Source organism: Drosophila santomea, chromosome 2R (assembly GCF_016746245.2).
Source record: "Drosophila santomea strain STO CAGO 1482 chromosome 2R, Prin_Dsan_1.1, whole genome shotgun sequence".
In the NCBI taxonomy this organism is placed as follows: Eukaryota; Metazoa; Arthropoda; class Insecta; order Diptera; family Drosophilidae; genus Drosophila; species Drosophila santomea.
Window position 1 is genome coordinate 19,821,830 of NC_053017.2, and position 16,690 is coordinate 19,838,519.

The 16,690-nt window shown below is 43.1% G+C and overlaps 1 protein-coding gene across 33 annotated transcripts in view; it reads right to left on the minus strand.

Moving 5' to 3' along the window:
• LOC120446114 (protein muscleblind) overlaps nucleotides 1–16,690 on the minus strand; it is a 161,812-nt gene that overhangs the window by 88,469 nt on the left and 56,653 nt on the right. The gene's annotated exons all lie outside the window — the stretch shown is intronic.

A 16,690-nucleotide genomic window follows, 5' to 3' on the forward strand; every position in this document is an offset into this window, starting at 1 on the left:
GCGTCGACAATTCCCGCAAGGCAAACCGAAGAAGAAAAGAAGTATGTTGGGTGGATGAAGTGTGTATGAGCCGATTGCGTGAAGTTGGCATGAGGCAAACAGTGAAGCGGAGACGACAAAGGCGATGCGACAAGATTACGCATACGCCGTGTGTGCTCAGCAAATACGAAATTAGACGCACACGCCGGCATCGGTGACACTCGCTCGCCTTTACTTTCGTTTACTTTCCTTTACTTTCACCTCCTCCCCATTATTTGCCTTTTTCCCGGGCCTCTTAAATGCCTCGCTGCGCGCAATGAATTTGTTATGAATTTATATTCGCAGCCGACTGCCGGCGGAGGCCAAATGAAAGTAATAAGTTCCATGTGGATGCATCTTTTCCTCCTCCACTGGCAATGGCATAAGAAACGTGCGACAAACGACCATGATTACGCTTTGAGTAAGACAACAGGAGGGGGAGGAGGAGTTACCCCCATTTACCCACTTCCTGGCCAGGTTAACTCCAATTTGAAGACACATAATGCCGACAATGCTGACAATGTCGTTTGCCACCGCCCCACCGCGGGCGCCAAAAACATTTCTATTTGGCATTGCTTTCGTTTTCAATTTGCCTGCTGCCGCCGTCGTCATCTTCAGCTGGCGGATTGCCTCTAGCAGCTTTCCAAAATAAAATGGGACGGGAAAGGACGACAGACAGACAGACAAGGAGCGTGGCTGTGCTTTTGTCCGCCCTTGCCGTGAAAAACAATAAATATTAAAATAAAATTCGTTAGGTCTCTAGAATGCCAGTGTGATCCGATTCGTAAATGCTTAGAGCACCCTGACAGTAATTTGAACATGTAATTTGAATGTTTCCAGCGACATTTTGGCCGGGCAATGGCGAGCAAACTAAGCGATTGATTCAGCTCCTGTTTTACAAGGGAAAATATTCATTTTGCTGCTCGTTCATTAGTATTCGTTACGTTTAGCAGAAGCCATTAATTACTGTGTTTATACGAGGCCAAGAGCAATTCACGAAATGCTCTCACAAATTGTTTCAGAACCACCATTTAATTTATTTTATTAACAGAAAATGCAAAGAGCATTATTTCGGATAATTACTTGAAACGGTAGACAACAAAAGTTTATTTAGCTTAAATCCGATATACTGGTTTATGTATATAAAGGTTATATTCAAACTGTAAAATATGCATTTCACTTCCGCATAGTGTGTGCAAATTAAATGCGATAATTATGAAGTCGCAGCGTAAATAGTACAATAGTAATCGACTTTTGTTAACGATATCTCTGCAATGAAATTGAAGGCTCAATTTCATGGCGTAGGTTTACAAATTGCATAAACCAAATGCCGTCTTTTCAATTGCAAAGGTACAGAAACCACACAGCCAGCAGCAGAGGCAAAAGCACTCAACTTGTCCTTGCAACGGCGACCGGAGACGAGAGATGCTGTTTATAATTTTATCAACTTGTATAAATATGACAAATCGCTTTATGACTTCTCACGCAGCAGGAGTGCCAAGCCAGAAGGAAAGGCAAAGGGATATGGCCAAGGAAGATGGAAGATGGAAGATGGAAGTTGGGAGTTTTCAGTGGGAGAAAATGACATCCGACTGGCGCCTTTCAGATACCAAAACGAAAAAAAACGACAAGTCAGCAGCTTCGGGCATTCAAGGCAGACGGGAACAGGACCCAAAAACAAAAAAAAATAAGGAAAATAAGAAGGACGAGGGAAAAATTCTGTACGTATGCTTATACCGAAATAATCAAGAAAAATGCTTTGCACTAAATCAGGGAAAAGCAGGCAAAGGTTGCCCAGGAAATGAAACCACAGCTAGCTGACGACGATGACACAATGTCCGCCTCCTGGTTTCCCACAGTGTATATGTATGTGCGTGTGTGTGTGTGTACATGTGCGCCTGGCAAAGCTACATTCTGCGGTCGGACACGGGGCGTATGCGCAATCTTCAGCGTGCAGCTTATGCGCTTTTCCGCCTCACGCGCCTTTCCGACAGCTGCAGTCCCGATGCTATCGAAGTGCCAGTGTTTTTCTTTTACCCAGCTTTTCTTTCCTGGGTTCCGGCCCTGCTGTCTTTGTTTCTTCCCTCTTCTCATTTGCATAATTATGTTTCTTTTTCGGTTTGTGTATGAGCGTGGCTTTGCTTCTTTTTTTTTATCGTCGTGCCTCGTTAAATTGAGCGTTAAATTCGCTGCCTCAATATTTGCGGCAAACTTAATTAGTGCGGCCAGGGAACAATAACGGTTAAGTTGTTTACAGAGTTTTAGGTCAAAAATTCTGAAAGGGAAACCTTAAGCCAGCGAAAAAGGTCTTATTAAAAAATCGCTATTGGATTAACGAATTAGGCTTTCCATTATATTTATATTGAGCCCTAAATGGTACTGAAATAGTTTTCTTTCTTTTTTAAATAATGAGATATACTGCTAAGCCTTATAAAATGACCAGAAGTTGTGGTTAGTTAACTCAGAACTTTATGCCACATTTTGTTCATATCATCCCTCTTTTACAAGCTTTAAATTCCTATATCATCCCATGGCGATCCCCAATTTCCATGGTTTCCTTGTCTCGCTCCGCTCACTCAATTATCGGCAAACATAATGTGGACAAACCCACTGTGACATCTTACCTGGTGCTTACCTTGCCAAACGGCATCGTCCTTAGCCCCCAGGTTTTGTGTCTAAAACTCGCAGAGTCGCCGAGGGCCCCAGTTCGTATGCTACATAATTTTGTCACTAATCCGGGCAATAAGATTGTTTAATTTTGCGCTAAACTTAACGCTTTCTTTGCCTTCCTTTCTTTTCTTAGCTGGCTGTCTGGAGGACTGGCTGTCTGGCTGGCAGCTTTTCCAGTCTTTCCGCTTGTCCCCCGCTCCCGCCACTCTGCGTGGCTTGTTTTTGTTTGGCATTCCCCAGGACGTAGGGCCCCCCCCAAAACCCCGATCCATTCCCGCCTGCGATTCACAAAGCTATGCAAATTGAGGCACGGCACACCTGCGGAGGCGACTGGTGGTTGGTTGGCGAAGAAGTAAAACGTAACGAAATGGAGTCGAGGTCTCGGTCTCATGTGCATTGGCATACATTACCTCTAGTAAATGTTACAATCTAGTGCCACGCCCCCTTCCTGCCCATTGTGAATGCTTTATTCACGCGTCAGGATCCATGTCCTCCCTGTGTGTGTGCCTCATTTCGTTTGATTTCGTGCCTGTCCGGGGCTTTGCAGTATTTCCTCTATCCTCTTTCCCTTTCCCTTTTTTTATTCCTTTTTTTTTCTCCATTTTTATATAGATTGTATTCTGCTTCCTCCTCGCTTTGTGTGTGTGATAATAAATTTGCCCTGGTCTAAGGCTCAAAGGGGAAAATGGCTGGGAATCTGGGGGATTGCATGCTGAGGCTCCTTTTCTCGGCTTGCCTTTTCGCTGCTGCTCCTTCTTCATCCTTCCACTTTTTAAGGTATTTTTATGCAAACAAAACTCGAGTGTATGCAAATATTTGAGTTTTAAGTGTGTTTGCCATCTCCACCCTCACACACACACACATATGCGAATCCAGTGAGGGCGGCAAAATTAAAAACCGACTCAAATGAAGCATGTGGCCATAGGGTAAGACTAGTCCTGAATACCCTACTTAAATTTAAAGACGTGACCCGATTTTGAGTTTTATATAATTAAAACTATATCTTAAACCATTTTCTATAACGCATACAAATATATTATATTAATATTTTTTTAAACATTAATATTTTCTTTACCAAGTAATGTGTTCTTATTTCGATAGGAAAATTTCAGCATAGCTTTGCATAAATATCTATGGGTGCAGGTCAAAACCATATGTATTATTTGACTAGCTGCTCTCCTTTTCACTATCCTCGCCCCTCGCATCTATTCCTCTTGCTTCAATAAATGTGAAAATTATTAAATTAAGTGAGTGCCTTTCTCCAGGCTGGCTTTCGCCATATGCCATGCCCACACCAATGCCCATTGTTTAACCCACAGTGCCCGTGTGGGCTCCTCATTTTGCTCCTTCGCCTTCTGGGAAACGAAAGTGGTTTTATGTTTATAAGCAAATAAATTACTGTGTAAATAGGTTAAGTTCCCACTCCTCGTTCCTTGGAAAACGCCTGCCCGGGGCCCACGAAACAACAATTTCCTCCCAGTTGGGACTATTTCCATCGCATATGTGTGTGTGTGTGTGTAAGCTCACATCCTTGTGTCTTTGGGGATTTGTTTCTGCACCCTGCTCCATCTAATATCTTTTTGTCGAGCCCCAAAACGTCGTGGCATTTAATGTGACAATTAAATTTCATTTTAAATAAAATATCTCAATATTATTTAGGTATGTGCACATCCTTGAGTACCTTCAGGCAAAAGTAAATGGTTTTGTGTGTTTGGGGAAATCTCGGTTCCGAGATCAACATTATTTCATTGGGTGAGGAAGGTTAAGTAAATTTATATTTCAATAATCAAGTCAAGAATGTGCGTTTTGGGAATCAGCAAATAAGAACATTTTAAACCAGATCAATAGCATTTTAATTAACTTCACATCAATGGAGACGCCATTTCTTTGAGCTCATGACTCATGACTCGTGACAAAAATCCCTTTAGTTTTCCTCCCCAATAAACACATTTCTAATCATTTCCCATCGAGTCACATAAATTGCCGCCGTATCTCCTTGCCACCAGATCTCTTGACACATTTGGTGGCAGTGGCAGCGAATGATAAATTCGCATGGCGTGTGTGAGCGCGCAATGAGAAATTATCAAATAAAACTGCTGAAATAATTACAAAAAGAGTGGAGAAGCAGACGAAGGAGGAATTGTGGCCAGAGTTGTCCGAAATAAAAGAAAAGTAATTAAAAAGTGCGAATGAACGAAATAAAACCCGAAAACGATGAAGAAGTGAAAATTAAAACGAAACGAGAAGAGACGAGGCAGCAGATGAAATTCGTTGACGCTTTCCATTAAGCTTAAGGGAAAAAGCGCGCTGCTCACTGTCAGCGAAAGGATTAATGTCGAAAATAATGATAATAATAATAATAATAATAATAATTATAATAATTATGAGTGAGAGACAGATTGTCACAAGTTGTCAGGCGGAGGAGGGGGGCAGGTTGAGTAGAATTCATCAGAGGCACTTGAAGACACTTTAAGTTCGTTGCTGGGGCAGCTTAATAAACATAACTCATACGCAGGGTAGGCCACAATCGCTTTCATCGTCCTGGCCCCAAACACTCGAGGCTGTCTGAGGATGGGCGAGTGTTTGTGTGCGTTGTGTGTGTTTCTCGAGTGCCAGGTAAACAAACACAAGACGTAGATGGAGACAGGAAAACCCAGGAGGAAGGGAGCCGGAAAAGAGGCCGAGGCGAAGGTAAGGACACATTTCCCACACAAGAGGCTCTTGAAACTATTATAAATGTTGACAATAATGGCTTTTTAAGCCTATTTTCCAGCACTCCGAAAGTCTACCTTCCCCACACTCCCTGCCCCCACCGACAATAAATGTCATTTAAATGAATTCATTATAATAAGTCAAGTTGATAGATGGCACAAGCAGCATTCGTAGGATTCGAGCCAGTTACCCAACTCGAGAGCAGGAAATCGTTTTGTTCGCACAACCCAAAAGTGATATACGTATATAAATCGTAATCAAACATTATGATTAGTGGAAAGTGGGAGAAAAATGGAATGAAAAACTCACATTGCCGGCAGCCTGTTTTTAATTGGGCTCACAAAGTTTACAAGCGTATTAACATGGACAGTCGCAAATCGCAAATCGCAAATCGCCAATCGATTGGCGAAACGATCGAGGAAGAGGAATCACCAAGAGTTAATCCAGCAGCCAGAAACCCCATAGCATATGCAAATCATGTTTGACATCATCAAATGGCAAAAACACACTCACACACACACATACTGAGACAACCTCTGAGGCGGGGAAAAAAATGCCATGAAAATGGCAAGCAAAAGGAAAACACAGAGAGAAGTCGAGATGAAAAACCCGAGTGAGGCAATCTATGATACATGACTTTGTGCAGAGATTATAATGCCCGCTGATTGTTTAATCGCTTGGAAAGTGATGGAAAAGTTGGCCACAAGTCCCCAACCCAACGGGCAAAAAGGGAAATACGTATGCAGGCGGCAAAAGAAGTGGAAAAGCGGGGGAAAGCCATTCGAGTGTGCCCATGATGGCAGCAAGTTAATATTTCCATATGCCACGCAGCGATAATGTGATTAAGGTCGCCTGCAAGGCAAGAGCGATAACCATATAAACCAGTGAGTGCGAGCCGAGTCGCCGAGTTGCCGAGTTGCAAAAGTGGCAACAAAGTTGGCCTTAAGTGGAGGACTCTATCGAATCAATGGCGTTGTGAAAGAATCAGTTGTGAATTACCAATAAGAAGTCGGTAAATACATGCAAATGTGGCGTGAACTGTTTAAGCCTTATTTTTAAGCCTGCATTAATCATCGCTCAGTTATTCATTTCAATTAATGTATCTGTATTACTCTAAATCAGCGTGACAATCTTAAGTGATAATTTTCCTGCATATAATCACTTTGCTGTGCGCTCAATAGTTGCTAATCCGACCGAATCGCATAATGTTTATCTAGTCTCATGGCAGCCAGCTAATAGTGTGGCACTCAAAAGGCAACCGCCATGAATGGCTTGTTGATGCAACACTCGAGCAATCAATAAGCCAGCTCTTGGAGTAGCAACTTCTCTCGAGGACAACAATGCCGAAGCTAATGCCTTTTTCCACCCACCCATCTCTCTCTCTCAGCCATCCTGCCACACTGAGTGATATAAATATGCGACCATTTTCCAATGGAGGACAACAGGACAACAGGACAACGTGGCGCCAGATAAATGGTAAAAGTCTGCGATTGCGGGGGCGGTTGGGCGCTTTTCGTGGCTCGGATAGTTATAAACAGTAAAAATGTCTAAAACGTTTGCCAATCCATGGGATAAAAATCTCTCTGGCCCAGCGTATTTCTTTTCAGCCTGCAGAGACAACAAACAAACGACAGTAAATCATTCTCAGCTGCGAATGGCGAATGCTGAATGCCGAATGGGATGGTACCCAGTACGTATAGTGGATGGGTGATGGTGATGGTTATGGGGGGGGAGACTAGTTCCATTTAGATTTTTATTGTTGTCGCCATTTTTCCAACGAATGGGTGGGACTTTTCGCCTACTCTGTGCTGCGGCAGTAAACATACCGAAATGCTTTTTGAATTGTAATTTCTGTATTTTGTTGTATTTCTCTTGCAATCCTTGGGGCTCTCGGACTTTGCTCCTGATTCTGATTCTGGTTCTGATTCTGATTCTGATAGAGATTCTGGCGATGACGTTTCTCGATGAGCTCTCTCGCTCTTCTTCAGTCCCTGATAAGCGTGATTGAATTGATTTTCTATTTTTCCCCCTCAGAGGACGGCCTTTGTTGTTGCCGCTGCTGCGCCACTTTGCTGATGGATATCAATTGAAATGCTTAAACAGCCGCTTTGCGCATTTTCAATTTCTATTCGCACAACCAACAGAAAAAAATAAAAAATTGGGAGGTCGTATGGCAGGAGAAAGATATTTGTTGATTTTGGCCAGGCGACTTAAATTGTGCTGTCAGTTTTCGAGGAGTCCGAGGAGCGGGAGTTGCTAAGCCTCGGCTTTCGATATTGATTTCGCGTGCGAACGCATGTGTTTGAAAACTCAGGCAACATGACGGAAGTAATCCATTGATTGCTGGACTATTTTCGACGGGCGGGGGGGAAATAAGGAAATTTCGCTTCCGGGTCTGGGAGATTTATTTGCGATATCTATTACCGCTCAATACGGCAAACAAATATAAGTGTGTTGTACTGATTTCTAAGATGATTTCTATGTAATATAAAACTGATTTGAAGCGCATTGCACAAATTTCCAGAAAATATCATCCTGATAAAATAAATAAATAAAATAAAATATTTATTCTAAAGAAAGTATTCACATCTCTTTAAAATGTGTTTAAAAAATGAAAAGTGCTGGGTGTTCATGCTTAAAGTAATTTACTTCTATGTCTCGCTCCAGCATTTTGTCAACTCCCTGGACAACGTTTAGTTTTATTCATTGAAAATATTTCATTTCCTTTGCCAAACACAAATTCCAATGAACTGGCAAACTCCACCTCCGATTCTATATATCTATCTCATAATATGCAAATTCGATGTGTAAGCGACAGTACGAGAATTCCTGGCCGTCAGTTGTTCAGTTTTTGCATTCAGATAAGAAGATGAGGAGCAAAGGAGATCACTGAGGGGTGGAGAGGTATAGGGATAGAGGCCGAACCCAATTCGAGCATTTATCGATTCCATTGTTGATTAGCATTTTCCACTCCGCTCCGCAGGCGCTTCTTCGCTTCATTTGATTTTCATCGAGAGCGGCGAGCAAACAAAGCAAGAAATGCCAAAGGCACAGGGTCCTGTATCCTGTGTCCTGTGTCCTGTGTCCCGAATCGTTTGTCAACCCCTAGTATATGATAAGCACCTGCCCTCCGCCAGTCCCAATTGGTTTAGTATCGGTCCGCCTTGGCACCTCTGTAATTTGATGACCCTGTGCGCCATGCCAAAACTATTAAGTAAATTGAATATCTTTCTATTTTTGGTTTTCCTCCTTTTTTTTCTATTTCACCCTGCTAAAGCAAAAATAGAAGTCGATGGAGACCAGGACGGAGACTTGAGTTCTAAATTACACTAATGGACACCGAAATGTAACCGAGCAAACTTTTCAGATGAACTGCAAAATCTGAGCTGGTTGTGAGCTGAAATGCAGATGGAAAATGGAGATGGAGATGGATACCATGTAGTCATCATCATCATCAAATGACCAGGGAACGGGATTTTGGGGGGTTTTCTAAATAGCTGCGCTTCAAGTGTTTGCCACAAAATGTGTGCACAGGCAAACTTTTGACCATAAATTATGGCATTTATTCAAAAGGCAAACGCTCCTCCGGAAGTCCAAAGGGAGTATTATCCTTTCTCTGACCCACTGCTTCTCTGTGGATTTTCATTTATTAGCCTCTCGCCCCAGTCCACAAAACTTGCAGTCCCAATTGACAGACAGTCTCGAAATTTGACCAGCCGCAAAGAGAAATTGAATTTCTCGTTAGGAGCTGTCCATACACTGAGCGCAAAAAAGGCGTGCTTTGCAATTAGCAAGGAAAAGTTTTGGATGTGTCAAAACTAAACTAGACTTTGTGTAGATATGAACATTAAATATTTGTAACTTAAAAACCGTAATGCTTATAATTTAGAAATGTATAAAGAATTATTCCCAGATTAGCATTATCCATTTTAAAACGTTTAAAAATTCTTGTGCTGCAAGTTTTACGTTCTACGTTATCGAGTTTAATGATTGACATCCTGATTGTTTTTGATGATCCTCGTTATATGTGCCCAATTGAGTTGCAGTTTTCGAACCAAAGCGGCAGCTGTCGTGTAAAGCTCATTTAACAATGGCAACCCAGGCAGCCCCAACCCTTCTTCCCTTCCAGCCCCCATCATCATTTCATCCTGGAGCACAAAAAGCGCAAGTTGCTCCATGGCGCGTGCAACTCGAAGGCGCTGCTTGCCGCATGCCGCAGCTTCATTAAAATTGCAGCAGCCACCAGTCAGTGAAAGAACAAGAAGGCAAAAAGAGGGTGAGGGAGGTGGCAGTGGCAGTGGCATGAGTGGGCAAAGGGGGAGTAGCACTGGGAGGCGCAAGTGCCAGCAAGATGGCCTAACGACGTCAGCACACAATGGGAGCGCACAATGCGGATGTGTGCGACAAAAACATCAGCAACAACAGCTAAAAAATACAACAACAACAACAACAAAAAAAAATGAACCAAAACGGCAATAGAACATTCCACAATACACCCAAACGCCAGGGGCGTGGCAGGTGGGGGGCGGCAGAAAGGAGAGTAGGCGCCACGGCCTTAAAAGCGGCAAATGACGTCGGTTCTAAGTCGAAGATGATGACGCACAGTGGATGAAAAAGCTCTCATAATGCAGGTTTACGTTATATTTGTATATAAAACACCAAGAATTTCATTGTTTAATCATGCATTGTTTGTTTTACATGTTATACCAGTGACCCATGAAATAAAATAAAAGCAAATGTATGCTTTTCGCCAAATGAAGTCTATTTAACACCCGGCGGAAAAGCATGAAAATGCTAATATTTTCCCAAGCTGCCATCCATTCCACTGCTCGAAGGCTGGCCCAAGAACCCAAGGAGTAAGCGGCAAGGACAGCGACGACATCTCGCGTGACCTGAATTATTGGTGGCATATTGCCACTCATTGACTTTGCCGCAACGCCCGAGGCAAAAGAAAATGCGCCACTCGCCTGAAAGGAGTGGCAGGACACGAAAGAAAGCGGAAGCCACGAGAGCGGGGCGGCGGGTGGAGGGAGGAAAAGGAAAGGATGCGGAATGCCAGGAGTGGGTCCATTGAAGGAACTTAAAGTTTACTGGGCAAACAGTTTGCAGCGACCGGCTTTAATCAATTTCTCTTGAAAAATGCAACACCCAAGACAAAGGAACAAGCGAGCAGGCTTGCCAACGCAGGCCATCCAGCCATCCTGCCATTCCATCCTCCTGGCATCGTGGAGTCCTGGCCTCTCACTGGTATCCTGGCAAGCCCGGCGACAAGGCTGACAATTGTTTGGCGAGTTTGTCAAGCGTGGGACGCGAAATGCAACAGGAGCAGCTTGTACTGCAGCTGCATTGTGGCCTGCCTGCCTGCCTGTCGTCCTTTTGCAATCCTTACAAATGTGACGCTGCTTTGTTTGTTTGTCTCGCTTTATTTCACCACTCGTCGACGACATTGCGGTTTAATAATGTGTAAAGTCAAAGTTATTTGATATACCCAAACAGACGCACTCACATACACATGCACACACACACAGAAGCTCCCACTTTCAAGGATACAATCGCACACATATGTGCCGTGTGCCCACAGCTTTCGTCCTTCCTCCTCCGCCGCAGTTAGTCATTGCTCGGCTCAAGTCCCAGGCGATGGCTTTTCTTCTTTAAATTTATTGGGTTTTCTGTCTGCCATTATTTGTTAGGCACTCCTTGCCACGCCTCCCCGCCCACCAACTCCTGCTCCTGCTCCTTCTACTGCTCCTGCTCATTCTGCTACTCCTACATCGCAATCCCCGTCATCCCCTTCCACACACGTCTCATTTCGCTCGCGAGTTCCGCAAAAATTGAAAATAAATTGAATGACGTTTTTATTGATCTCGATTTTCGTTGGATGCGGTCCCTGTTTCTGCTTTTTATACCCGTTACTCGTAGAGTAAAAGGGTATACTAGATTCGTTGAAAAGTATGTAACAGGCAGAAGGAAGCGTTTCCGACCATATAAAGTATATATATTCTTGATCAGGATCAATAGCCGAGTCGATTTGGCCATGTCCGTCTGTCCGTCCGTCTGTCTGTCCGTCTGTCCGTCTGTCCGTCTGTCCGTCTGTCCGTCTGTCCGTATGAACGTCGAGATCTCAGGAACTACAAAAGCTAGAAAGTTGACATTAAGCATACAGACTCCAGGGACATAGACGCAGCGCAAGTTTGTCGAATCATGCTGCCACGCCCACTCTAACGCCCACAAACCGCCCAAAACTGCCACGCCCACACTTTTGAAAAATGTTTTGATATTTTTTCATTTTTATATTGGTCTTGTAAATTTCTATCGATTTGCCAAAAAACTTTCTGCCACGCCCACTATAACGCCTACAAACCGCAAAAATTGTGTTTAAGACTCTCCTTCTCCCTTCCACTAGCTGAGTAACGGGTATCAGATAGTCGGGGAACTCGACTATAGCGTTCTCTCTTGTTTTTTTTTGTAGCAGTGCTTAGTTTGACGCTTAGCTGTCGCCTGAGAAAAACAGAAAGCAAAAAAATAAAGAAGTCTGAAATGCGGCTTTAGGAGGGAAAATCTTTAATGTCAAGTTGGCATGTATTTGCCAGCTGAAGAGCAATTATTTACATTTCATTTTAATTGATTTTCCTCAACGACTGAAGCCCAGCGCTTAAAATTTAATATACATCAGCAAAATGATGATTGTAACAAGTGACTCAAAGTGTCCGGAATTTTCCCATTCCTTTTGACAGCACTTCTTGCTAATCCAATTTCAATCAACAACTTTCTCGACTGTCTCACATATGTATCTTCTCTAACTTTCCCTACTTTAGGCAATAATCCAAGACAGTCACTCAAGAGTTGATGGCCCAACGAGTCACCTGTCCCTGAATGACACTCGTATGAATATATAATCCTTCACTCTGTCAGCGAAATGAAATTGCAAGTCGAAAGAGAAAAATATTTATTTGTAGAAGACATCGATTCCGAGCGCTATTTACATATGCGCTTTTGACACTCTCCAATCGCCGACTGCATTATCGGAAAATTCCTCGACTTTCGAAGCAATGGATAAACTTGCGACGTTTTTCATTCGATGGATAGAGCGAAATGAATGGCGTGCATCCCTGCTCGCATTTATATTCATCCCGGTCAGGCATTAGTTTTTGTTTGCCTTTGTCTTAGCCATATGAAAAGAAATTGGCGCCCGAACAGGGACTTGTTTGTTGGTCAGAATGGAAAGTTTTTTTTTTTTTGGCTTTTTGGCTTTGGGAGGGAAGTCTGGCGCCCAAGTGCAATTTGTCAGGCTCGTGACTGGCTCATGGTTGGAGTGTGAGAATGAGATCGAGAACGAGAACGGAAAGAAGGAAAATGCTGCGAATTGTTAGCTGCGGAATTGGGAGGAATCCGGCAGTGGGAAAAGCACCTCACTCCATCTTGGCTCGCTTCATTTGTTGGCTTAAGTAACTTAACAACTTTACGCTTGCAACTCGCGTACGCGACTCCTTCGGCGACGTCCTCTTGTTTATATTGATAATGTGCCATTTATTTTATTTAAGGCATGCGCTCGCTTGCTCGATTTGCAGTCACGTTCCGGCAGAGGACGAAATGGGTGAAGGGGGGCGGGGGACGCGGGGATGTGGCAGGACGAATGAATTGTGTAGGTTTCAGCAACTGCGAAATGGCGCACTCGAACTCAAACTCGCAGTGGCACACATGTGAGTGTGAGTTTGAGTGTGGCCATGCGCAAGGACATGCCACAACTTGCTGTTGCATAATGCATTAAGTGCTGGTGGGCGAAATATCCTGGATGGGAGGCAGTGGGAGTTGCTCTGCTGAGTTATTGACTTGAAGTTTGTTGCGGAATTTCCAAGTGCAACGTGTGTAAGGCATAACAAATTAGGCGCGCCTGGCAGCAGAATGTTGCAGCATTGCAAATGAGGCGAACGGGGCGGAGGTGTAATCCGAGTGCTGTGCCACATCCACATAATGGCAGGTGAGAGGACACTGCACTCGCAACAGATTTCGGTGATGTCTTAAGGCAACGAGGGATTTATGCAGTCTTAAAGTGTTTTAGAGCCCATACACAAGATGTTGACAAAGTTGACAAAGGCCTTAAATCAAAGATTTCCTTAACAACGTTCCCTGTTAGGGCGCCACTCCATAGTTTAGCTTAGGTATACCCAAGTATGGGAAAGTATATATACCACAGCTCTCATCAAAACTTCTCACCAATTACCGAAAAAATCACTTTTATGTCCTATTGACTCAATGACAACCGCAAAGTTTTCACTCTTTTCTATACATTTCCTGTCTTTATTTCACTTCTCCTGCCATTTATTCCGAGCAACTATTGATGATTCTTCTTTTCCTTTCTTTCGATTCCTCTTATTGGTGTGCGCTCTATTTCCCATTTTCTGGAAAGTTTTATTTAAATTGGATTTACTTCTTTTTTGGTTTATTTTGTACATTAAGTTGCTTCTGCCATTCATTTCTTCTGCTCGGCTGCTTATTATTATTATCGATTTCAGTGCCGACCAGCAATTTTTCATGCCAAATTGGAGGAGCAAAGGCGATGGCAGAAAATATAGATAATGGAATTAAAAATAATTGGATGACATTGAAAATGCGGGTGAGCGAGCAGAATCAGAATCAGAGCGATGTCGAAACTTTATTATTTTCTCCTTTTTTTTTTTTTTTTTTATTTCAGCCAGTTCCTGTTGCGTTTAAAATTTAATTACCAAAGTATTTCCGAGGCGGCTTGAGGCGATCCGGAAATTCAAGCGTCAACTACAAAATTGGAATAAACAACAGAAAAGGCCCGCAGGAGCGACAAGGAGCGAAGATGTCAAAGTGACCGGCTTTGTTCTCCAGCCATCCATGTATCTCTCTCTCCCTCTCTCGTGCATACGGTTTTTGCAAGCGGAAGAGTTGCCATTTTCATTTTCTTTTGCGGCAGCGCCATTTTCCTTTTTTATTCCTTTCGACCATAATTTGCATGGCATGGGAACTTGACTTTTGTTGGCCCACCCCGCCCCGCAAAGGAAGTGGCAAGAGGGAAAGCTGGCGCGGAAAATATGTTGCATGCGGCGGTGGCGGCGGCAGTGTTGGGTATATAATAGAAAAATAAGGTGCCACACAATATGGCCGAGAGCTTTACAGTTGGTTAAGTAGCAAAAGCGCGCGAAGCGGCGAAAGGACGACGTGGCAAAAGGCGCCGGATAAAGTGGCACCAGCCAAGCGGCAGTCCAGAAAAACGCTCGCTGCGGAAAAGGAGGAGATTTTCCAGCGAGGCCATCTCACCCAGCACAGCACAGCAGAGCACAGCGCCAGAGCATGGCGTTAAAATTGTGTTGACAAGAAAATTATAAACCGGAAAATGTTTTATGTTGTGGCTATGCGATTTTTACCCATTCTTATGCCCTCTCACTTTCACACTCTCGCTCTGCTTACAGTGTATCACTTATTCCCATCTCGCTTTCCGAGTGGCTTTTAAAGTTTCAGCTCTTTAGCTCGCCCATTGTGGCCAAATTAAATTGAGGGGAAATTACCAATGAAATGATGCCAATTTGCTGAAAGGGTCAGAGGTCACTAAGCGAGAAAGAAGCGCTTCGTTGAGCTAAAAGGCATTCCAGTTTGCTGGTAATTTTTTAAGAATTTTCAACACTCGCAGTTAGTAGTTCGAAAATGCCCCCACTTTTCCAACGATTATTATTAGAATATGGAAATTCTTGGCATGGTTCATGTGTAATGCCATTTGACATTAATATACAAATTCTGGATAAGCCCTCTAATGCTGACATTGACCCAGTTTTATGTTTTAATGCTGCTTAAACTTCTTCTTTGTAAAATGGCATTTAAAAGCCGTAGCGTAGCAATAAATTAGTGTCGCGGCCACCGAGAAAAAGTTTATACACGGCCAGGTACACGTGTATTCCATATAGTATAGCCATATAATCACAGGGAGTCGTACATAGGCCTTTCGTCCTCGAACATATACATACGTACATGTATATATATATATATCTGTATGTATATATATATAATGTGCTGGTTACTTGCCACGTTTAAGTTCGTTAAACATTTAAGCCCAGCTCGTTTTGTGTGTCAAGCACACACGTACATGTACAGTGTACAGTGTACACTCATATATACGTACATACTATAGAAAAAGTCGGTGGGGACAAAAAGAGGTGAAAATGAGTGCAAACACACTCGCCTACAATTACAGCACTCAAAAGGGGGCGAAGAACAACGGGGCAAGGCAAATGGAAAATGGAAAAATGCGAAGTAGGCTGGGGAAAAACGCTTGGCGAACGAAATTGCTCGGCAACTTTACTGCATAGTTAATTAATAGGATAACACAATTAATTTGTGGGCAATGAATGTCTGAGCTTTATTTACCCGCCCAGCTGGGCAAAAACTACAAGTGCCCAAGGGTCACTGGGTGTGTATGTCCTTTTCATTTCCACTACAACTTCCACTACTACCACTTCCACTTCCATTGCCATACCCATAACCATACCCATACCCAATTCCAGCTTGCAGCTGCTGCCCCACAGATGATGTGGATTCTGCAGTCAGAACTCGCTTATCACGCAGCTGTGGTTTCGGATAATTGCCAAAAGGCTTATGAGATTTCCCAGGCATGGCCAGAAACTAACCGAGGCGCCAGTCTGACCCGGCTCCTAATGATCCATCAAAGATAATTGGAAATGTTTTGGGGTTAGGCTTGATTAATGATGCAGGTCAGGCATTGTACGGAGAAATGGCCAGAATTATGAATATTTAATATGCATTCAAATTCGACACGGCTTAGATTAAATCATAAGTGGATTTTAACTACAATTTCGGACACACACATTATAGATTTTAACTCTAAGAATTGTAACCCATTAGAGTTAGCTTGAAAGTAATATACTTTTATTTGCAAACTTCGATTTGGAGGTTTTGTAACTAAAGGTTTAGTTGGAAATTGTAACATCAGCAGAGATTAATCTATAACTAAGTCCAATAAATGGCTCTGGTTTGGGGTTTCCCATGAACAAAGAGAATTTTGGAGCCTCCCTAATACATTCATTGAGGCCCAAGTCGCAAAAGGTAAACAGTGCAAAAAATGGGAGGGCTCAATTAACAATGCCCACCCCACTCACCACACAGTAAACAGAAAAAAAATAAAAATAAATAAGCGTGGATCCTGCGAGCCAACGAGCTACTTACAAACATCAGTTTTAACTATTGTTTGCACACTAGACTCAAGAGCGACAAAGCGAAATGGTTGGGGGCGCTGGGATAAAAAGGACGAACT